At 35.5% G+C, this 24,801-nt stretch overlaps 1 long non-coding RNA gene across 1 annotated transcript in view; it reads left to right on the top strand.

The window, feature by feature from the left end:
• The window catches only part of LOC141504224 (uncharacterized), a 103,896-nt gene extending 86,373 nt beyond the window's left edge, over window positions 1–17,523 (top strand). The window contains exon 4 of the long non-coding RNA XR_012473247.1: window positions 11,200–17,523. This is a non-coding gene — a long non-coding RNA (uncharacterized LOC141504224). The remainder of the gene's footprint in view (window positions 1–11,199) is intronic.
• The last annotated feature ends 7,278 nt before the right edge of the window (window positions 17,524–24,801 follow it).

The raw sequence follows: 24,801 nt of genomic DNA, 5'->3' as shown, positions 1-24,801 counted from the left end.
TGTGTCCTTCTGGCTGCTTGTAATATTTTCTCTTTGACTTGGTAGTTCTGGAACTTGGCTATAATATTCCTAGGGGTTGGTTTTTTGGGATCTCTTTCTCGGGGGGATTGGTGGATTCTCTCCATTTCTATTTTGCCCTCTGCTTCTAGAATCTCAGGGCAATTTTCCTGTAGTAATTCTTTGAAAATGATGTCAAGGCTCTTTTCCTGATCATGACTTTCAGGTATTCCAATAATTTTTAAATTATCTTTTCTAAGTCTGTTTTCCATGTCAGTTGTTTTTTTCAATGAGATATTTCACATTTTCTTCTAATTTTTCATTTTTTTTTGTTTTGAAGTATTGAATCCTGATTTCTGTTAAATTCATCAATCTTCCTGACTTCTATTCTTTGTCTGAAAGATTTGTTCTCCTCAGAGAGTTTTCTTATCTCTTTTTTCCATCTGGCCAATTTTGCTTTTTAAGGCATTCTTCTCCTCAATAACTTTTTGAACTGTTTTATCCATTTGACCTAAGGTGGTTTTTAGCATGTTATTTTCTTCAGCATTTTTTTGGATTTATTTGACTAAGCTGCTGACTTCATTTTCATGTTTTTCCTGCATCTCTCTCCTTTCTTTTCCCAGTTTTTCTTCCAACTCCTTCATTTGCTTTTCAAAGTCTTTTTTGAGCTCTGTCATAGCCTGAACCCAATTTCTGTTTTGCTTGGAATCTTTAGATACAGGAGCTTGTACCTCCTCATCTTCAGACTGAGTATTTTGATCCTTCTTGGGCTCATGAGCAAAATATTTCTCAATAGTCTTCCTTTTGTTTCTCTGCTTGCTCATTTTCCCAGCCTGAGCCTGGTTTTGGGGTGCTTCCTGAGCTTTTGGGACCCTCCCACAAGGGTCTCAGTGTGTGAGGTTCTGTCCTCCCTCCTGGTCTGTGAATGACCATAAGCGCCCCCCTCTGCCAAGGGGCTGATGCAGGGGGGGCTGCTGTTCTATGGGGGGGCCTAGACTGTGGTCAGGATCTGAATGTGGTCAGAGCCCCAGATTCCTGTTCCAGAGGCAGAAGACAGAGCTCTGCAGTCTCTCTTCACTCCCCTCCCTCAGCTCAATGGGCTCATGTCCTGGGGGCTCCTGCTTATGGGCTCTGCCTGCTTCTGTTTCCTGGATCAGCGCTGGGGAAAGACCAAGCTGCTTGCTGTGTGCCCTGAGGGCTGGGTTCCATGTGCTCACTCTGGCAGAGGTTGCCTGCTGTTCCCCCACTTTGTGCCTGGTGCTCCCTGGGGTGCAGCTCAGGAGACTCCCCCACTGCTGTGAGCCATGGCTCCCAGTGCCCTGGGGCTGCCTCCGGGAGGCTGAAGTCCTTTTGTTCTGGCAGGCTGCCCCTCCGACCCCAAGGAGCAGAGCCTTTCTGCTCTTTTCCAAGTTACCTTGAGTAGGAGAACTGTCTCAATGGGACCCTTTGTGGGTTCTGTCTCCCGAAAGTTTAGTTAGAGTCCTTAGTTTCACGTTTTATCAGAGAGCGCCTAAGACTTGATCCCTTCTTGTTGCCATCTTAGCTCCACAGAGATAGAGTTTTTATCCCAGAAGCTGGACTCTTTGGGTTTCTCAAACACCAGATTACTATAATCATTTACTGCTATTTTTTGCACCTAGTATATTCCACTGATCCACCAATCTATTTCTTATTCAATACCAGACAATTTTTATGACTGATGCTTTATAATATAATTTTAGATCTAATGTACCCTAATGGGACCTTCTTTTGCACTTTTTTTTCATTAAGTCCCTGGAAATTCTTGACATTTTGTTTTCTCATATGAATTTGCTTACAATTTTTCTAACTCATTAAAGTGATTTATTGGGATTATGATTAGTAAGGGACTAATTAAGTAGTTTAATTTAGGTAGAATAGTCATTTTTATTATATTATCTCTGCCTATCCATGAGCACTTAATATTTGCCCAGTTATTTAAATTTAATTTCATTTGTGCGAGAAGTGTTTTGTAGTTGTTTACATAGAGTTTCTGAGTCTGTCTTGGCAGTGGATTCCCACGTATTTTATATTGTCTAAAGTTACTTTGAATAGGATTTCTCTTTTTAGCTTTTGCTGCTGTATCTTGCTAGTAATATATAGAAATGATGAGATTTTATGAGGGTTTATTTTATATCCTATGACATTTCTAAAGTTGTTAATTGGTTCTAGTAGTTTTTAAGATGATTTTTAGGAGTCTTTAGGGATAACATTATGTCATCTGCAAAGAGTGAGAGTTTTGTTTTTTCCTTCCCAATTCTAATTCCTTTAAATTCATTTTATTCTTTTATTGCTGAAGCTAACATTTCTAACACAATATGGAATGCTAGTGTGATAACAGGCATCCTTGTTTTACCCCTGATCTTACTGGGAATGCTTCTAGCTTATCCCATTGCACATAATGTTTGTTGATGGTTTCAGACAGATAATGCTTTTCATTCTAAGGATAAGTCCATTTAAAATTCCTAAGTCTTCTGTTTTTAGTAGGAATATTTTGTCAAAGACTTTTTCAGCATTTATTCATATAATCATATGATTTCTGATAGGTTTGTTATTGATATAATTAAACTAACAGCTTTCCTAATAATGAACCAACCCTGCATTCCTGAAATAAATCTTTTTTGGTCAGTGTATTATCCTAGTGATAACTTGCTGCAATCACTTTGCTAAGATTTTGTTTAAGATTTTTGAATCTATATTTATTAGGGAGCTAGCTTTTTAATTTTCTTTCTCTGTTTGAGTCTTCCTTGTTTAGGTATCAGTACCATATTAGTGTCATAGAAAGAATTAGGCAGAATTCCAGCTTCATCTATTTTGCCAAAGATTTTATATGGAATTGGAACCAATTTTTCCTTGTTTGATAGAATTCACTTGTGAATCCATTTGGCCCTGGAGATATTTTCTTAGGTAGTTCAATAATGGCTTGTTGAATTACTTTTTCTTTGATAGGGCTATTTAGGTATTTGATTTCCTTTTCATTTAAACTGGGCAACTTTTATTTTTTTAAATATTCATCCATTTCAATTAGATTATCAAATTTATTGGCACAAGTTGGGCAAAATAATTCTGCTTTGTTACTTTAATTTCCTTCTCATTGGTGTTGAGTTCACCTTTTTTTCATTTATGATACGAGCAATATGATTTTCTTTTTTCTTTTTTTAAATCAAATTAACCCGAGGGTTATCAATTTTATTGTTTTTTCATAAAACCAATTCTTGGTTTTATTTATTAGTTCAATAGTTTTCTTGCTTTGATTTTATTAATTTCTCTTTTTATTATTTAGAATTACTAATCTGGTATTTAATTGTGGATTTTAAGCTGTCCTATCTCTAATTTTTTTAGTTGAATGTTTAGTTCATTGATTTCCTCTTTCTCCAAATGATTCACGTAAGCATTTAACAATATAATATATACCCTGACAACTGCTCTGGCTGTATCTTATAAGTTTTGGAATGATGTCTTATTATCATTGTCTAGGTTGAAAACATTAATTCTTTCTATAATTTGTTGTCTGTTCCACTCATTCTTTAAAATGAGCTTATTTAGTTTCCAATTAGTTTTAGGTCTACCTTTCCCTGGCCCATTATTACATGTGATTTTTATTGCATTAGGATCTGAGAAGGATGTATTCACTATTTCTTCCTTTCTTTTATACCCTAGTACATGGTCAATTTTTGGGTAATTTTTGTGTACTGCAGGAAAAATAATATATTCCTTTCTATCCTCATCCCATTTTCTCCTATGGTCTATTATGTCTAGGTTTTCTAACATTCTATTTACCTTTTTAACTTCATTCTTGCTTATATTATGGTTAGGTTTATCTAAATCTGAGGGTGGGATGTTAAGCTGTCCCACCAGTAGAGTTTAGCTAGCCATGTCTTTCAGTAACTCATTCAAGTTCTCTAAGAATTTGAATACTACACCACTTGGTGCACACATATTTAGTATTGAGATTGCTTCATTGTACATGGTAACTTTTAGGAGGATATATTTTCCTTCCTTATCTCTTTTAATGAGATCTATTCTTGAAGCTGCCTTGTCTGAGATAAGAGTTGCAACCCCTGCTTTTTTCACTTCAGCTACAGCAAAATATATTTTGCTCCAACCTTTTACCTTTACTCTGTATGTACCTCTCTGTTTCAAATGAGTTTTTTGTAAGCAGCATATTGTAGAATTCTGTTTTTTAATCCAGTCTGCTATTTGCTTACATTTTACATCCACATATTTTATATTTTCATTTTATTCATATTCAAAGTTATAATTAATAACTCTTTATTGCCCTTCATGGTATCTTCCCCTCTGTTTATATTTTTCCCTTTTTTCACTTTATCCATATTCCCCATTATTTTGTTTCTGAATACCACCACCTTCAGTGTGTTTGCCCCCTTGTTTACAACCCCCTGTCCTTTCTTTTCCCTTTCCCTTTGTCTCTTCTTCTGTTTGTTCCTCTTTTCCTCCCACCTCTCACTTTCTCCTTATAATATTTTTAATGTAAGATAAAATTCTTAACTAAGTGTCTATATGTTAACTATAGGTCTAATCTGATGATAGTAAAATTTGGGCAGTTCTCACCTCCTCCTTTCTTCCCCCTCTATTGAAATAGGTGCTTTGTACCTCTGTATGTAATGTGATTTGCGCCATTCAATCTCCTTCCTCCTCCTGTCTCTTTACTTTTCCCCCCTTTTAAAGGAGATATTTTTAAATCATTCTATCAGGGTCATGGATAAGTCATGAGTGTCCATTGATGCTAAGTATATTCTTTGTAATAGAGTTACGATTCTCAAGAGTTATGAAAATCTTTCTCCCAGGTGGGGATATAGCCAGTTTCATCTTATTGGATAGTAGTTTTTTTTTCTTTACCCCCTTTTTTTTAACCTTTTCATGTGTCTCTTGTGTCTCATGTTTGAAGTTCAAATTTTCTATTTAGTTTTGTCTTTTCATCAGGAAAGGTTGCAAGTTTCCTATTTTGTTAAATGACCATCTTTTTCCCTGGAAGAGAAGGCTCAGTTTCATTGGATAATGAATTCTTGGATGTATTCCAAGCTCCTGTGATCTTCAGAATATTACAGTCCAGGCCCTTTGATCCCTTAATGTTGATGCAGCCAGGTACTGTATAATTCTTGCTATGGCTCCTTGGTATTTAATTGTTTATTTCTGGCTGCTTGCAAGATTTTCTCTTTTATCTGACAGTTCAGTAATTTGGTCACAATATTCCTTGGTGTTTTCATTTTAGTATCCCTTTTGGGGGGATCAATGTATTCTTTCAATAGCTATTTGCCCTCTGATTCCATGATATCAAGGCAATTTTCCCTCACTAAATCCTCTGATTTTGAATCTAGGATTTTTTTCTCTTCAATATTTACAGGAAGTCCAATGATTTTTAATAGTCTTTCCTTGATCTATTCTGAAGGTCAGTGGTTTTGCTGATGAGGTATTTTATATTTTCATCTTTTTTTTTTCAATTTTTTGATTTTGTCTAATGTATTCTTGTTGTCTTATGAAGTCATTAATTTCCACAGATTCTGTTTTTTTTTAGAGAAAATTTACTTTTACAACTCCTTTTATCGTTGGTCAATTCTATTTTTGAAGGAATTTTCCCTTTGCCCAACTGAAGTTTTGAGAGAATTATTTTTCTTTTTGCATTTGTCCAATTCTATATTCCAAGGATTTGTTTTCTTGTTGCAAGATGTTAATGTTCTCTTGCAAGGTGTTAATTTTCTATTGAGTTTCTTTCTCCAATTTTTCCAATTGTTTTTTAAACTTCTTCCTGATTTCTTCTAGAAAGTTTTTATGGACTGGAGACCAATTCATATTCCCCTCAGAAGTTCTAGATCTCTCTGGGTTAGGATCTTTTTCTTCCAAGTAGTAATCAATGCCCCCCCCATTTCTGCTGGCCCTTCTAAATTTTCCTAAGATCTTGTGTTGGGGGGGAGGGGCTGGTTCACAGATATTTGCTGCTGAAATTCCCAGAGACTTTGCTCTCTGGGTTTAGTAACTCCAAGTGGATCAGCCAGTAGGGGACCCTCATTGCTTTCTCTGGAGTGTCTATGAACTTGATTTGAGGCCCTCTCCCTAGTCCTGGAGGGGGTGGGGGGTAGAGCTGGATGCTGTGAGTGAATGTTTCTGCCTACACCTAAGCCTGGGGGGTGGAGATGGGGGTGGGCTGTTACTGTGTTTGTTCTGGGAAGAGGGCCCAGCTGAAAGTATGGAGTTCATGGCCTGAGCCCAACTGATGGATGTCCAACTGCACTCTGTAACTCTCTGTGCTGGAGCTCACCCTCCAGCCCCACTGAGACTCCCCAGTCTTCTGCTCCTACAGCCAAAGCCTCCATGGCTGATCTTAGGTTGGGCCTTGGGCCTCACCCCTCTGCCCCTGTGCTGGCTCTCTGCCCTCTCATTCCAGTTCACCCACACTTCCCTGAGACAGACCTAGTTTGTAGATTTCATCTCTGAGCTTTTTGTTTTTATTGATCAAATTTCTGTTGAGGTTTCTTTCATATTATTTCCTGAGGGAAAGCCAGGAGACCTTAGCACATTTCCTGGGTTCTCTCCACCATCTTGGCTGGAAGATTCCAAGTATAACACATTTTAAAAACTAAAAACCCTACAAAATATATACATACACCCTTTTTTATTAACTTTAAAAGCACCAAACACCAAAACAAAGGATCATATACAACGACAATCCAGTGGAACCTTTTGCAAATATAGGAATACCCACTCTTTCCACTATTATCCAATATAATTCTGGAAATGCTAGCAACAGTAATCACACAAGGTGAAGAAATCAAATATATAAAGTTAATGAGAGGAGAGAAAACTATCCCTATTTGCTGATAATTTACTTGGTAAATCCTAGAGAATCACCAAAGATAATAATTGAGATAAATTAATAGATTTCACAAAATTTCAGGTTACAAAATAAATATTCACAAATAAATAGTATTTCTATATAATAATAATAACAAAACACAGGAATCAATAATAGAAATGGAAATTCCATTCTAAATAACTACAAAAATATGTAAACTATCTGGAGACTGACATACCAAACTACACATAACCATTTATAGATCTGATTACCAAGTAGTTCTTAAAGGGGAAAAAAAGAAAACTTAAGAAACTGGAGAAATATTCAGTGCTCATACCTAGGCTATGGTAATATCATAAAAATGACAATATTGCAAAATTAATTTGCATTTTAAATAGTATGCTGAGTAAATTACCAAGGGAATACTATATAGAACTTTATAAAATAATAGCAAAATTCATTTGGAAAAACAAAAGATCAAGAATATCAAGGGAAATAGCAAAAACAAAAAGAGACTTTCAGACTTCAAAATAAATTATAAAATATCATCCATCAAATCCATCTGGTACTGGTTTAAAAGAGAGAGATCAATAGAACAGACTAGATAAGAGAGATTCAGAAACAACAGAACTCAAAACCCAGTGTTTGATGATGTAGAAAACATGTTACCTAGGGGGAAAAAGACTTTTAATTTGATGAAAACTGCTAGGAAAACAGGAAAGCAGTCTGGCAAGAATTAGGCTTTGACCAATAAATCATACCATATTCCTTAATACATTCTAAATGGATGTCTTTAATATTAAAGACTATAGTATTAAAAATTAGAAGAGAAACAGGTCATAAATGTCTTATAGCTATGGATAGATATATTCTTAATCAAATAAGAACTGAGGCAACTATAAAAGCCAGAATAAATTATTTTGATCACTTGAAACTGAAAAAGTTTCTGTACAGAAAAAAAATTAATGCACCTAGGATAAAAATGGAAATGGCTGAATGAAAAACCATCTTTGAGTTAAATTTATCTGATAAGAATTTGATATTTAAGTTGTATAAGTTACATATATATATATATGTAAATGTGTGTATACCTTAAACATACAAATGAATATTTTATGCTTTAAGTTAAAGAAAAATATAAATCAAAACAGTGTAGAAATTTCTCTTCACACCCTATAAATTGGCAACAATGACCAAAAATAATTACACTCAAAGTTGCAGGAATAGTGGAATAATAGGAACCCTAATAAACAGTTGATAGTCCCATGAAATGGTATAACCATTTTGCAAAGCAATTTAAAATTATGCAAATAAAGTGATTAAAATGTCCATAAGGTATCAGGTAATGAAGTCGATACAGTGCCAGGTCTGAAATAAAAAAGAATCCTCTTTCTTATCTGTAAATCTGACTTCAGTCACTTATCAGCAATGTGACCCTGGGCAAATCACTGAACTCTGTCTCAATTTTCTCATCTGTAAAATTAGCTGGAGAAGGGAATGACAAATCACTCCAGTATCTTTGCCAAGTAAACCCCAAATGGGGTCACAAAGAATCAAATGACTGAATAACAATATCAGCAAAATGTTTATACCCTTTGGACCAGTTATTCCATTACTAGGCTTATACTACAAGAAAGTCATTGATAAGAAAGTCTCCATGTACTTCAAAATATTCATATCTATATTTTATGATAACTAAATATTACAAACCAAGTAAATACCCCTCGATTGAGGAATGGCTAAACAAATTGTAGTACATTAATGTAATGGAAGGTTACTGTGCTATAAGAAATGATGGTTGTGATGAATACAAGAAGCACAGAAAGATCTCTATGAACTGGACCAAGAAACAGGGCCAAGAAAACAGTTACTTCAGCAATTAAAATGGAAAGAATAACTAAATACCAAAAAAATCACAAGGAAATGTAACAAATTACAAATTTCAAGCAGGACTTGAATGAAGAAATTAAAATTGACACTCCTAATTGTACCTCTTCATAGAGGTGTGAGGTTGACATGTATTAGACTACACTTGATCTTTACAGTTATCAAATAGTTGCACTGATTTTGTTTTGCTCTCTAAAAATACTATTTACCATGTGGAATATCTCTTTGCAAGGGAGAGTTGTAAGGACTTTGTGATAATTAGAGTTATGTAAGACACTGAAGATATCAATAAAAACTTATTTAAAAAAGAAAACGAAGGATAGGATATTGCAAGACTAGACAGAGGCACAAGAAGGGAAGGTTACAAGGTGCTCAAGACAACCTTCTCTGTTTTCAGGGGCTCTGCCACTCACATTTCACCACATTCTCTGGTACCATGGTGTCTCTTTACTTCTAATTTCCATACCATTCTACCATGTCATCTGTGACCTACAGATTCTACTCTTAGAATTCAGGAGACATGACAATTTTTATTTCATTGCAGCATTATTTAACCATAACAGAAATTCTTGATGCCAGCCAATGAAATTTTACCTCTGGGAGCCAGACATACTTTAGTTAATCTAAAGGTCAGGCAGCTCCTATTATGATAATAGCTTGGTTTCTTTTCTTTCCTTCTTTTTTCTTATTTCTCAGCAACAAATTATATCTCTCATTAAGTCTGGTTTCATAAATGAATCAATCTATGAACTTATAAATGTTCATGACCTTCATCAAGCCTACCCACTCCCAACACGTCATCTACTTTCTTCCCAAAGAGATTGGACTCTTTTGTTTTTTCTTTCCCTAGTTTTTTGTCCATCAACTATCAGAAGATAAAATTTGAAAGTCCTATACTGAAGGGTTAAAAACAAGCAAATCAATAATGGTAACCTCATGGGAAGAGGATTGGGGAAATGAGACAAGAGAGTAGTAATATATGTGAAGAAGATAATGGGATCTTAGTTGATTACAGGCTTAGTATGATTTAATGATAAGACTAATTAAATTTTGGACCAAGTGAAAGATAGTGAATGACCAGAAAAGGTAATAGAGCTATTGTTCTCTGCCCTTGACATGTCAAACTTGGAATTGGGTTTAGTCTAGAGACTATACTTTAAGAAGATTGGGAAATTGGAGTGTATTTATAAGAGAGTGAACAGGGTGGTGCAGTGACTAGAATGCTGAATCTGAAGTTCACAAGGAAGACTCATCTTTCTGAGTTCAACTATGGTCTTAGACACCAAGTAGTTATGTGATCCTGGGAAAGTCATTTAACCATGTCTTACTCAATTTACTCATTTGTAAAATGAACTGGCAAAGGAAATGTAAAACCACTCCAGTATCTCAGTCAAGAGAATTCCAAATGGAGTTACAAAAAATTGGATACAACTGAAATGATTGAAAAACAACAACAAAAGAGAAGATTCAGTCATGTCATAGGAGAAACTCTGGAAGAAACTGTAGTTGCTTAGACAAATTGGAGTGGTGTTAGATGGTGGATTCAATGTATATCTTAAATTTTTAAAGGACTTCCACATAGAAGAGGGATTTTACTTATTTCATGTGAGATTCAGAGGACAAAACCAGTAGTTTTTATGCAAATTATAGTAGGGGAAATTTTTTTTTCAATGTCAGACCTTTTTAAGAAATATAACTTTCTACTATGGAAAAAAGGTTTTTCATAAGGTAACAATCTCTCTGCCATGGAAAGCTTTCAAGTGATCTTACTTATGATCACCTGAGATACCTCTAGATAGGTGTAAAGTTAGTTACCTGAGTCTGAAAGTTCTTGTGAGAATGATGGCCCTGAGGGCAGAAAAGACGCTGAGTTGAAAGTCTGGAGCCCTGACTTCTAAATGTGGTTGATATTTTTCTTAGTGTCCTATGGTGGGAACCACCTAAATCTTCATTTCTACAACTGTATAAGAGATATGATAATTTTCCCCTTTGCAAACTTGTTAGGGTTGCTGTAGATTCATAGGATCAAGCTGATGGGAGCTCAGAGGCCATCTTGCCAAATAGCTTCACTTTACAGATGAGGAAACTGAGACCCAGAGAGTTTTAGTGACTTATTTGAGGTCACATAACTAGTAAAACATCAGAGGCAAGATTTGAACCCAGGTATACAGATTAAATAAAAGCATGAATTACAAGTGCTTTTTCTATATTTGTTTTGCCCAAACCAACTTTTCTTTAGCTCCCTTTTGTGTATTGTTTTCCCTCACTGAAATGTAAACTTATTGAGGGTAGAAACTGTTTTTATTTGTACTAATATCCACAAAGTTATATTTCCTACCTTTTGAAGATTTAAAGATAGGTGTCACAGAAATGTGAGGCTTTGTCATTAATACTATGAATAATTAATAATAATGTATTATCATACACTGAGATCAACTATTCTCCGGTCCAAATAAATGCCTTTTCTCTTTTCTCTTTTTCCTCAGCTCCATAGAAACTCTTGGAAATGATCTGAAATAAGAAAATGGATATCTTGGGTGGCTTGCTATGCCATGACAAGTATGCTGCCTCCTGGTCTGGCTCACTTCCCTGATGAGCTTCCTGAGCATTGTCTGAAGCAAAGCAAGCCCAGTTACACTGGGGACCATGCCAATGTTGCAAGCTGACCCCAGTTAGACTTTTGCAGTAGGGTAGGATCAATGGAGAAACTAGGACAAAACTGAGCAATAAAGTCAGCTATCCTAAGTCTGAATCCCCATTTCCAGGAATTCAGACCTGGGATATACCCTTCAGTAAGTCAGTTGCCTCCTCTTATATTTCCTAGGGGATCTTTGGTACAAAAATTAGAATAATTACATTTCGCAGGTCTTTGGGACCTAGTAAATTCCAGTCAAAACCAGCTATCATTTAGTTAAAAACTTAATGTAAGGGTTTTTTTAATTTATTGTTCTTGGTAGAGTGAGGGGATAAAATGAAGAGTAGTTATTTTGTTACTTTCCCCATTTCAACTACTATTTTTTTTTTTAGGTTTTTAAAAGGCAAACAGGGTTAAGTGGCTTGCCCAAGGCCACACGGCTAGGTAATTCTTAAGTGTCTGAGACCGGATTTGAACCCAGGTACTCCTGACTCCAGGGCCGGTGCTTTATCCACTACACCACCTAGCACTATTTTGAACTTTGATTACTTTTCTTTCCTTTCTTTATTCTTTTTGTCTCCCTTCCCTCCTTTTCTCTTTCTTTTCCTCCCTTTCCTTCTCTCTCATTTCCTTCTCCTCTCTTCTTTCCTTTCTTGGTCTCTTCCTCATTTCTCTTCTCCTTCCTTCCTAGATTCCTCCCCCTTTTCCCTCACTGTCTTGTCCACTTCTCTCCTCTTCTCATCTCTTTCTGTCCCCTCCCTTTGCTCTCTCCTTTTTGTCTCCCCTCTCTTCACTCCTCTTTCCTTTGTAGTTCTCTCCTCCCTCTTTTCTTTCTTTCCTCCTTTGACTTTTCTCCCTCTTCAAGGAAAAACCTTTGCCCTCTCTTATCTTCCCCTCCCTTCCCTATCTTTTTCCTATCCTCCTTTCTCCCTCAAACTCATTTTCCTTCCTACCCCAAGGCTCTCCTCTTAGGCACTATATATACAAATTTAGTAGTTTCCATCAAATAAATGGAAATTCTTTTGGTTTTGAAGGGCAGGCTCTGTGATAGCTCTATCTCTAATATTAATAATAATGACATTTTATACAAAAGTTTTAAGGTTTCCCCGATCCTTGAAGGATCATCTTCGAAGGTGTGATCACAATTTTACAGATTAGATGCTACATTTGAGTGAGTAAAATGAATTACAGTAACTAAATGTCAACAGATTTCTACTGACTCCATACCCACTGACTTTTCAGCTGTATTATGTTGTCACAGAAAATAATAGTAACTGAGGAGTGAAACTGAAGTGATTAGATGATGCAGTAGGTAGACAGTAAGGAAGACCTGAATTCAAATGTGGCCTTACTAACTGTGTGACCCTGAGCAGGTCACTTAACCTCTGTTTTCTCATCAGTAAAATAAGGATAATTATAGCAATTGCTCTCAGGATTGTTGTATGGTTCAAGTGAAATAATAAATGCAAAGCAATGTCTGGTTTATAGTAAACCCTATATAGATTATTGGAGTTATTTTTATTATACAATTGAGGCTTGGTTTATGGCTTGATTGGGCTTCAGTTAATGGGGAAAAGGAGAAGAATAAATTTCTGATTTATGAGATTCAACCCCCATTAGTGAGGAAAGGTCCTTAGAGCATGATTGAAAGCTATTCATTGGGCAGTAAAGTCAGGAGACTATGGGGAGTCAGTGGGACTCAGCAGCTGATCTCTGTGGTGTTTCTATGACCATAGGGATATTTTGTTCACTCTGCCTTTTACTATAAACCATCTGCCTTTTGAAAGTGTCCCACTTATAAAGGACCCAACTCTCTGATGAGCCCTAGAGCTATAGCTAAAGAGAATAGCACTTGACTTGAATTTTTCTATAAAAAATGTACTCTACTAAAATATAACATGATTTTCCTATTTTGTAGAGGATTTTCATGCCTAGGTAATATTAAGGATACTTGTTATCAATCTCTTTAAATGCAGACACCATCTTATTTTATTTTTTCTTTGATTTATCAATTTGGGGTACAGTTGTGGGTACACAGTTTTAGAAAATACATGTAAAATTGAATTGTTTTACATTTAGTTGACTCAGTTAATATCATATAGATATTCGGGAGATGACAAAATATGAAAGACTGGGAAGGATCAGAATTCCTCCTTCCTGAAGAGTTAAGCCAGAGAAAGGCTTTATAAATTGAATGGACCTTTAGTCACATTCAAAGAAGTCACAAGAAGTACAATAGAAAGAAACTAGCCACTCAATTGGTGAACATTTGTTACATACCTACAATATATCAGACCTTACACTAATCACCTCAGATCCTAAGAAAGGTAAAATATAGTCCCTGTTCTCAATGAGCTCACAGTCTAGTATGGAAGATAATTCACAAATAACTGCATATAAACAACTCACATAGGATATATTAAGAGATAATCAACAGAGAGAAGGCACTAATCTTCCTGTGGACTTGAAGAAAGTCAGGAGCCAGAAAACAAGAGAGGAAGAGGGAAAACATTCCAGGCATGAGTGACAGTTAGTGAAGATGCTACAAGATTGCTGTTGTTTGTCCTTCTTTTCCTGGGGTGATGTCTTGATTTGCATGTGAATTGGATGAGGCAGCACTGCATAAAGCCATTGACCTCTCTCTTCTAGTCCATGACCAATATGACTGGTGATGGTTTGGGATCAGTGGATGATCTTAATGTCTTTGTTGGCTGACTAAGTATTCCACAGAGCCTTTTTTAGCTGACTTCTTGACTTTTGGAACAAATTGAGAACATCAACCAGGGGTCGTATTCACAAACTTGGGGTAGATAGACATTCTTCTAATTCACCAATGGGTTTGAAATCTTTCAGTTATCCTCAAAATGGCTTAGCCCATCTGCTGAATTGATTTTACTGGCGTATGGCTACTGTTCATGCTATAACTTCTTGGAGTCACAGGTGAGAGTGGAAGGAGAAGTGGATACCAAAGGTGGATGAGTGGCCCTGAAATAGTTTTAGCAGGCCCACTCATCAGAGGTGGAAATCATTCTAGAAAACCCCCTCTACCCCAAATGCTCCAAGTTAGAACTTGAGGAATAGCAAGGAAATCATTGTTACGGGATAAACCATGAGAGATGGGGGACCATTGAGCCAATGCAAGGTGTAAGAACACTGGAAAGGTGGGGGAGGGGCAGATTATGGAGTCACTGGAGGTTACTAAGTAGAGGAATGACATACTCCTATCTCTGGGCAGTCAAGAAAATGTCAAAAGTTTGGAAACTCAAGCAATATAGGTTAGAAACCAAAACTAGAAGTTTAAGCAAAGGATATTATCAACAAGAGAATAGGAATCCAGTCTGATGATTTCATGTTAATTAAAAGGGATAAATAATATGACAATAATAAATTGATGTTTATTTAGTTTTTTTTTAAGACTTTCAAGGTGCTTGATATATTCCATCTCCATTGATGCACTATACAACTCTAGAAAATTGAAGCTCAAAGAGATTAAATGCCTTGACTAAGGTTCAAGATCTGAGTATTAGGCATATGGTAACTGTGAGAAAAATGGAATTAGATAATCTTCTTAAAGCAGGGGTTTCTTGAATACATCTTGCCAGAAATGGTTTCAAAATTAACCTGAACTCATTGGAGGGTAAGTTCTACCTCACAGGAAAGTAGTGAGCATGTATGTGTGTGTATGTTTATGAAATTCCTGATAGGTAAGACGCATGTTTCTTTCCTGAAGAGTCGATTATTTCCCTGATTCTTTTGCTAGATTCATTTCCTGACCAACATTTTGAGAAATATCTAATAATACATTTAATAAAATAGTTGGAATTCAAAATGAGTATCACAGGTTGAAATAATCCAACTCATATGGAATGATTTGTAACAGATACACACATGTGTGTATACACATACATATACATATTGCTAACTTAAGCATAAATCTGCATACACATATACACAATACACATACATGTATATATGTGTATTTGTATACAGTGCATTGAATATATTTGTATACATTTATTTACATGCACATATTTACACACATATGTAAACATATACATTCCTATATTTGGTTTCCACGAATCACATTCACAAACACTAGATGAGAGAAATAAATGGGGTTAGTAGTTCTAAACAAGATTTCAGAGTTTTGGTATGAGTCAGCAGAGTACCATGATATCCTGCAAAATAACATGCCATCTTGGGTTACATTAAGAGAAACAGAGTGTGCAAATTATGAAATCTGCTTCATTCTCCTCTGATTTGGTTGCATCTGCAGTATACAGTGTTCAGTTCTGGGCTATGCTAATCTTTGTCTTTCACTTTTGAAGAAGACTTTGACATCACAATGTGATTTCTTGACTAGCTGTGAATTGAATTTAATTGAGGCAGAGCTGCACGGTCATCAAACTCATGAAGAGTCAATGAAGTTCAGTGATAAGACTGAAGTATGTACATGAAAGGGAGTCTAGGGCAGAAAGATAACTAGCAATTATGTCATAGGAGGATGAGTTGAAAGAACTAGAGCTGTTTAGCCTGGAGAATAGAAGGAGGAGTTACACATGAAAGGTATCCTCAATTATTTGAGAGATTGCTATAAGAAGAAAAATTAAATATTTTTAGTCCCAGAAGTAATATTTTAAAGAATAAGCAGAACTTTCAAAAAAAGGAAAGTTTCTATTTGAATCAAAGGAAAATTTCCCAAGAAACTGAACTATCAAAAAAAAGGAAATGGGATGCCTTCAGGAGTTAGGGAGTTTTACCTTAGTAGAAATTTTCAATAGAGATTAGGTAACATATTGTCAGATTTTGTGAAGAGGGAATTCTTGTTAAGGAATAGGATGGATCAGATGGCCTCTGAGATCTCTTATGATTATGAGATTATTCTATAATTTAAAATTTTTTTCTTACTTACATTATTCTGGTCAAATGTTTTGCTTCCTTTACTATTGACCTGTTGTTGTCAATGTTTGTCAAAGATATGGTTTTACAGAACTTCTCATAATTCCTTTTGAGTTGGGTTCTGGGTCTCTTTTAAATATTGATGAAACCTGTCAGGGACTTGGTCAAGACAATACAATATATTCCAAGTCCTAAATGATCACTTTTATTCTCCATATTAGAGACACTCAAATGGACTCTGAGAAACCCTCCTCAATCTTCTTCCAAAGTAGGATCATGATGACCTAGATAGTGGAATTCTGGTAAATATTTAACAACAGATTTTCTGAATAAAAATATACCAACAGAACACTTTTACGTTTAATTTGTGTTATTAAAATTTTTCTCCTAACTTTCTTAAGTCTAGACAATCAGCAAAAACAATAAATCAAACCCTGATTTGTAGAATAAGGAATAAACAATCATAATGAAAATGTCATAATCTAGCTCATGAGAGGCTTGCCACTAGGATCTAGGATATTCATGACCCACCCTCATCCTTTCTAGACAACCTCTAAGAACCGGGAAACATCTTTGGCAATTCAAGTCTGACAGCTTGTGAAGTAGGCTTCTCCAAATTACTACAACAATAAGGGCCATATGTGTTCCTGGAGGACCGTTAATTACAAACAAACACAGTTTTATTTCCTGCTGCAAAAGGGCTTAGTTTTGCCAACACACCTCTACCTTGGTTTTGACATTCTTTCTTCCCTGCTAGTGCCTCATAGTGATTCGCCTCTGGTATCTTCCCAGTGTCACAGTGGAAATCCTGACCCCTCAAGGGATGGCCTGATGGATACTACTGATTAAGAGCAATCTACATCATCTAGAGGAAGAACCCTTTTGGGGAAAAGCAAGATGTGGTCTAAATTGTGAATAAGAAAAGTAAACCAGTCAGTGATAATTTTGGGAAAATATAGGCAGCATGGTCTAGACTCTGATAGAGTTGGAAATAGGAAAACCCTAGTTCATATCAAGCTATAGTCCACTGGAATAAATATATCCATGGGACAAGATGGGAGATGTAAAATGGAAGCCTTAACAGGGGTTTCAAAACCAAGGATTCATCAGAGGATGAAGGAGGAAACATACTTCAAAGGGAGCCAATAAAATGGAGGTCCTAGTTTTCTGAAGACAAAGCTATTTCATGATTCTGCATGACCCAACTCCCTTCATGATCCAGATCTATCTGAAGAGATAAAAGCAATGTCTATCAAGCCATATCTACCTTAGCTGGAATCTGTGAAAGTAAGTTTTGAATGTGAAGTATGTAATGACATATATATATATATATATATATATATATATATATATATATATATATATATCTTTAACTAAAGAGAGTTGCTCCTAAGCATATAGGCTTGTGATCTTGAACAACAAAATGAAAATGGGGGATGGACTGACTACTCTGTTGCACAAGGGACTATTTGGGACACCTTTTAAAAGCTCCTTAACTGGAAGGGACCTTAAAGATCATTTAGTTCAGTCTTCTCATTATTTAGATGAGAAAACTGATGATCAGGAAAATAATAGAGTAGAAATTACACAGAACCCAAATTCAAATCCTGTCTTTGTTACTTACCATCTCTATAATCTTGAATATTCACCAGACCTCATTGTCCTCCTATGTAAAACAGAGGGGTTGGATTAGGTGATTTCTCTTGTCTTTTACAATTCTAAATTTATGATCTTATTTACTCAAGAATCACTTCCTGTGGGCCTATCACAGCCACATTGGAGATCTCCAGTTTAGGGAAAAAATATGTGGAGGGGGGGTGTGAAGGAGGGCTAGTATATAGGAAAAGGCACTTTATCATCAGAGCTGGACTAGTATCCTTTTCATAATTCTAAAACCCTATCTGGAAGCTGAAAGTTAGAATTGAGACTAGAGATTTATATTTGGAATTATAAAGCTTTAAGGAACACTATGCAGAAGATACTTATTTATTGAGAAATGATAAACTTCTCTCTGGAAGATTTATTAGTATCCATGTAAATGTGGATCAAAGAATGTGAGCTTTTGTGTGTGTGTGTGTGTGTGTGTGTGTGTGTGTGTGTGTGTGTGTGTATGTGTGTCCTCATGTGAACATATGGAAGCCCTTAAAATTATATGTCTCCTATAAATTAAATTCACCCTGCAGTCTAATTGCTGTTGATTAAATATATTTTCTGCCACCTACCACCCCTTCTAAACTGTATACCTATCAGCTGAGTTCAGGGTAAGGGGGAAGAAGTTTATGGAAGAACATAGAGAAGAATTTCCAAGAGGATGTTGCAGAATGGCTCAATAATAAGACTCAAAACTGAGGCTACAATAACAATTACATGAAAGGAGTGTGTGTTGGGAGTGGGGAAAGAGGACTGTTAGAAGAGGGGAGACCTAGGGCAGTCAAGAGGTGGGCAATGAAGTCTAGTAAAGTGATTGGTAGACTTTGTATAGTCATGCATACAGCAAGTCTCTTCCTCACTCTAGGCCTCAATTTCCCTGTCTTTATGAAGCAAAGGAGAATTAATGTCTTCCCCTGACTACCTTACAGAAGGATATACAGGAATGAAAGGAAAGACACTCCTATAATACTGCTTAGAAACAGAGATGCCTTTGTTTCTTCCTCTTGTCTTTCTCTATTCTCTCATCCCTTTCTTTCTCTTTCTTCAGTCTTCCCTCGTTAGTCTCTCTCCTCACATTTTCATTCTTTATCTTCCTCTTATATAAAATACAAAGAAAAGATTATGGTATATGGATATAATGGAATACTATTGTGTCATAAGAAATGATGAAAGGGATGTTTTCAGAGAAATCAGGGAAGTCTCATATATGAACTGTTAAAAAAGGAAAGTAAGTAGAATTAGGACAATTAACTAGCAACTTTGAAACAATTAAGGACTTTGATCAAGGCAATTACCATCCATGATTCCAAGTGACTAATAATGAATACTGATACCTTCTTCCTGATAAAGATATGATAGTCCCAGGGTACAGAATGAGAAATGCATTTTTAGACTTCTGAGGCAGAGCCAAGATAGTGGTATGAAGCTTACATGCTTCTGGAGCTTTTCCTTACCAAAGATAAGTAAAGCCTCTGTACTGACTTTAAAGCTACAGATCCCATGAAGTAAAAGAGAAGATCCAAAGAAGTTTATAATGATAGACATTGTAGGGGATCTTCAGTTGAAGGTCTGTCTCTTTGGGGGACAAATATAAGTAAAGCCCAGGAGGTGAAAAAGTGTGAAAGCCAGCAGGAGACTTTAAGCCACAGTACAGTCCAGGTCCTGAAACTCTACAACAGCATAGGTCCCAGCAACTAGATAGCAAACCAGCAGACAGTCCCAAACCCAAACAAAGTTTGAAAGCTGGGAACACCAGGACAAAAGACAGAACTGGGTTGGGAACAAACCACTGTCCAGGTAGAATTTGGACATAAAGGAGGAAATAAGCATCTGCAAATTCAAGGCATAGGCACCATCTTGGCCAATGATAAGCCAGGGATTCGACCCTAGCACCAGCATAAAAAACTTGGATCTATACTCTCTATACCCCATGAGCAGATCTAAAACAACAAAGATGAGCAAAAACGCTATAAGAGCACTCACTGCAGAAAACTATTTTTCAGATAAAGATAACATTTCCATGTAAGAAGAAATCAGTGAAAAATTCCTCACATGGGAAATCTGAAAAGAGTATATATTGGACTCAAATCCAAAAGTTCATAGAAGAGTTTAAAAAATAATTTAAAAACTGAAGTAAAGAAGAAAAATGGAAAAAAGCAATGAGTCATGCAAGAAAATTATGAAAAATTGACCAAAAAGAATAAAATCCATGAAAAAGTAAATATAACCAACTAGAAAAGGAAAGAAAAAGTTAATTGAAGAAAATAATACCTCCTGAATTACAATTGAACAAATAGAAACCAATGAATCTATGAAACTATAAGATTCCATCAAATAAAATAAAAAGATTGAAAAAATTGAAGAAAATGTAAAGTATCGTTTAGAAAAAACAAATAACCTGGAAAATAGATGCAGGAGAGATAATTTACAAATCATTGGAATATTAGAAAGCATAGATCAAAAAAAAGAACTTGGAAAATACTATGCAGGAAATTATTAGGGAAAACTATCCAAATCTTCTAGAACAGGAAGCCTATGTAGCCCTTGAAAGACTACAGAGAACTACTACAGAAAGAGACCTTAGGATAAAAACTCTAAGGGCTGTTATAATCAAATTCCAGAACTCTCAAATAAAGGAGAAAATAGTGCAAACAGCAAAAAGGAAACAATTTAAATACAAAGGAAACACAATCAGGCTCACATAGGACTTATCAGCTTAAACAGTGAACAAGCAGAAGACCTGGAATACCATCTATTAGAGGACAGAGGACCTAGAATTATAACCCAGAATTTACCACCCTGCAAAATTCAGCATATATTCTCTGGAAAAAAAGATGAATATTCAGCAAAATAGAAGACTTCCAAAATCTGCTGACAAAAAGACCAGAACTGAACAGAGAATTCAATAGCCAAATCCATGACTCAAGAGATACATAAAAAGTTAAATGTAAAGGGGAAGGATAAAATAAAACAAAAAAATATGTTAATCAAAACCATCAAATTGTACATGATTCTAAAAGTGAAGATACAACACATAATTCTTGAGAATTGTACTTCTCTTAGGATAATTAAAGAGCCTAAATTTAATTGAAGAGATTGGACTTCAATGATATGGTTATGGTTGAATCTTGTCTCTCCATCGAAGAGCCTCAAGATGACATCACTATGTTTGAGACAAAAAGCCCTGAAGAAAAGCAGAAGTGATAACTCTAATTTTAAGTATCTCAGTTTCCTTTGACCTACTCTAATGCTTCTGTGCTCCCAAAGCTTAGTATTTATCTAATGAGGGCACCATAAACTGGGCAGTCCTGAGTCAATATCTCCCATAACTCACAATCAATTCTAAAGTTCTTAAGTGATAGTCTCAGTACTTAGAACCCTTTGAGATTCATATAGTTAATTAAAACAAGGTTGAATTTAATACATATTTTACTTAACAATGAGTTAAGTACCTGGTGGGGAAGGGGCAAGTGTGGGAAAAAATATGCTTTGAGGAAGGGCTACAAATAGTTCATGAAATGATTTGACTTTGGGTGATACTTTGACTCATGAGGATTGTATGTCCTTAGAGGGTACTTGTAAAGGGTGTAAGATAAAAAATGATTAAAATTTAATGTAATTCAAGACTCTTGAAAAGTTTACATCTAATGAGAGAGAAGAGAGGAGTGTACTTAGTGATTTTGAGGCAATTGTACTTATCAAAGAATCAAGCAATCAATAAATCAATATATAATGATACTTTGATATCATTTTGAGTTTATCAATCAATTAATCAAGCTATGACTGATGATACCTGATTAATAGTACTTGAGAGATAAATAACACCAGGTGAAGAGGCACAAAGCTTTATAATTTAGAGGTAAAGAAGGGAGGGTGTGAACACTGAGTAAATACTATTCATTAGATGTGGCCCTGAAAGGGAATAAGATACATTCCCACTTGGGTTAAAAAATTCTGTCCAATGGGGGCAGCAAGGTGGTGTAGTGGATAGAGCACCAGCCCTGGTGTCAGTAGTACCTGAGTTCAAATCTGGCCTCAGACACTTAATAATTACCTAACTGTGTGGCCCCTGGGCAAGCCACTTTACCCCATTGTCTTACAAAAAAAACCCCTAAAAATAATTTATCCTACTGTACAGGGAAGAAGGGATATGGGGAAGTGAAAGATATGGCAAGAAGAGACTGATTAAAGGAGAGATGAAATTATAAATGAAAATAAAATGGAAGTTAAATTTTAAAAGAAAAGTTATATGGTACATGAATACTATGGAATACTATTGTTCTATAAGAAAACCATAAATGATTGGAGTCTAGAGAAGCATGGAATGACTTACAGGAACTGATGCTGAGTGAAGGGAGTAGAGCCAAGAGAACAATATACACATCAACAACAACATTGTGAGATGAACAACCTTGATGGAAGCAGCTCCACTCAGAAGTCCAGAGAGCTAGGACAACTATTTGACTGGCTATAGATTATATTATCCCCATCCAGGGGAAGACAAACAAAACAAACCATGCACACACACACACACACACACACACACACACACACACACACCTTCCAAATGTGATGAATACTTTATAAAAATTATTTCTTATATATCATTCTCTTAATCCTAATTTCTCATACTGAAAATTACAAATTTGTAAACATGTTTATCAAAATAAGTATGTACAATGCTAATCTGACTGTTCACTGCTGAGGAGATGGGGGTGGAAAGGGAGGTGGAAGGAAATTTTGTAACTTAAAAAATACATGTGCATATGGATGAAAATAAATAAGTAAATTTAAAATAAAATAGAAAAGTTAAAGGGGAAAGGAAATAAATCTTTGATGAGGAATAAGAGGAAAGGAAAGAGAAAAATATGACTGGGAAAAGATAGCACAGAGGAAAATACTATAATTTATACCATATAAATATTATATACTATATAAAATACTATATTTTAACTGTAAATGTGAATGAGATGAATTTCCCATAAAACAGAACTGAACAAATGAATGAATTAGTAACCAGAATTCTACAATATGTTGTTTACAAGAACACATTTGAAGCAGCAAGATACACTCAGGGTAAAGGTAAGAGGTTGGAGCAAAATATATTATACTTCAGCTGAATTAAAAAAATTCAAGGGTAGCAATCCTGATGTCAGATAAAGCAAAAGTAAAAATAGATCTCGATAAAAGGGATAAGGAAGCTACATATTCTTAAAAGTCTTCTTAGGTAATGAAGCTATATCATTATTAACCATGTATGCACCTAGTGGCATAGCATTCAAATTTCTAGAGGAAAAACTGAATGAATTAAAAGGAGCCATAATCAACAAAACTTTAATAATGGAGGGGTCAACCCCCCTCTCTCAGAACTAGATAAATCTAAACACAAAAAAATAAACAAGAAGGAAGTTAAGAAAGTGAGTGAAATCTTAAATAACTTAGATATGATAGACTTCTGGAGAAAACTTATTGGGGATCGAAAAGAATATAACTTTTTCTCAACAGTACATGTTACCTATACCAAAATTGATCATGTACTAGAACACAAAAACCTTATAATCAAATGCAGAAATGCACCAATAATAAATGCATACTTCTCAAACCATAATGCAATAAAAATTATACATGTAAAGGATCATAGCAATATCAACCAAAATCTAATTGGAAACAAAATAACTGAATTTTTTGTTTATCCTTTTTTTGTTTATTTATTTTATATTATTACAATAATTTTGTTATGAGAGTAAACATAAATCCCCCCCCCCAAGAAGAGGAGAAACATCAAGAATAGTGATAGAAAAAAAGCAATGTACTTCAGTCTGTGTTCAGATTCCAATGACTCTGTCTCTGGAATGAGTTGCCTCCTTTATCATAAGTCCACCAGAGAAGTTGCTTCGATATTTCTCCCAGTTGCTATTACTAGCTGTATTTCAATCCACTCTATTCCTCCAACTCATTTACTCTATTCTCTCTCTCTCCTTTCATCCTGCCCCTGTCCAAAAATGTGTTGTATCTGAGTACCTTCTCTCAGAATCATCCTTCTCTTATATCACCTATTACTTCCTTTCCTCCCCCCATTACCTCCTATCACATCTCTTTCTTTTCATTTTCTCTAGGGTAAGATAGATTTCTATACCCCATTAAGTGTGGATATTATTTTCTCTTTGAGCCATTTCCGATGACAATGAAGGCTCACTCATTCCCCCTCACCTTCTCCTGCTCCACTCCACTGAAAAAGCTTTTTCTTGGGGCAGCTAGATGGCGCAGTGAATAGAGCACTGTCTCTGGAGTCAGGAGTACCTAGTTCAAATCCAGCCTCAGACACTTATAATTATCTAGCTGTGTGGCCTTGGGCAAGCCACTTAACCCCATTTGCCTTGCAAAAATCCTAAAAAAAAAGCTTTTTCTTGATTCATCTGAAATATCTTAGCCCCTTCTTCCTCTCCTTTCTTTTCCTTCCAGTACTTTCCTTTATCACCCATTGACTCCATATTTTTTACTATATTATACCATTATATTCTACTCCTTCCTGTGCTCTCTCTCTCTCTCTCTCTCTCTCTCTCTCTCTCTCTCTCTCTCTCTCTCTCTTTATATATATATATATATATATATATGTGTGTATATATATATATATATATATATATATATATATATATATACTCCTTCTAACAGTTCTTATAAGTGAGAAATTCATATGAGTTATCAATATCTTCTTCCTATGTAGGAATACAAATAGTTCAACATCATTAAGTTCTTCAAAATTACTCCTTCTAGTCCACCCCCTCTATGGTTCACCATAGTCCAGTACTTGAAGATCAAATTTTCTGTTCAGCTCTGGTTGATTCAATAGGAAAGTTTCAAAGTCCCCTGTTTCATTCCAAGTCCATCTTTTCCCCTAAAAGAG

Source organism: Macrotis lagotis, chromosome 1 (assembly GCF_037893015.1).
Source record: "Macrotis lagotis isolate mMagLag1 chromosome 1, bilby.v1.9.chrom.fasta, whole genome shotgun sequence".
Classification (NCBI taxonomy): domain Eukaryota; kingdom Metazoa; phylum Chordata; class Mammalia; order Peramelemorphia; family Peramelidae; genus Macrotis; species Macrotis lagotis.
Note: the sequence above shows the minus strand (reverse complement) of the source record. Positions and strands in the feature narration are given on the sequence as shown.